This window comes from Ursus maritimus, unplaced genomic scaffold, assembly GCF_017311325.1.
Source record: "Ursus maritimus isolate PB19 unplaced genomic scaffold, ASM1731132v1 scaffold_9, whole genome shotgun sequence".
Taxonomy (NCBI): domain Eukaryota; kingdom Metazoa; phylum Chordata; class Mammalia; order Carnivora; family Ursidae; genus Ursus; species Ursus maritimus.
In genome coordinates, this window is record NW_024427107.1 from 17,318,823 (window position 1) to 17,319,476 (window position 654).

Consider the following 654-nt stretch of genomic DNA (forward strand, 5'->3'; position numbering starts at 1 on the left):
TTTCAGTCTGTTAACATAATTTTGGATCTTGCTTTCTATTTAGATATTCCTCTAAATTTTCTATTATTTAAAAATTTAATCACTGTGGAGGTTATAAAATTTATAGATGTGTTTTTAGACAGTACTCTTTTTAACTGACAATGACCAAAACCTACTTAAACAAAAAGGACACTTATCAGATAGAGACCAAGGTATCTCATTGAAAACTATCAAATTGGACCATTTTTCTATCCCTCCCTTATCTCTGCCTCTTTATGCTCTTTCTCAATTCTCCACACCCACCCCTCACTCTTCCAATACTTCGCTTACCCCCAACCCTCCATCCCTCGCACTGCCTCTCGCCCACCTGTACAAGTAACCACAGACCCAACAAGTATGGGTCAAGGTGAAAGCGCTTGCTGAGCTCCCCCAGCTAAAACTCGTCACCCTGGGTTTACATTCAGTCCTCAGGCCCTATCCAGATCATCGGTTCCATTTATTTCCACTGGCTTCCCCTCAATTTCACCCCCATTAGCCCCGAAAACCACGTAGATATTGAGAGCATATACCTTCCCTCTGGCCCCAGTCTAAGGCCCAATTTCTGTTCCCAGGAGGCAGCAGTTTGGGTTAGGTGTTTAAGTGTCTAAGTGTCAAGGGGACAAATTCAGGCAGAAT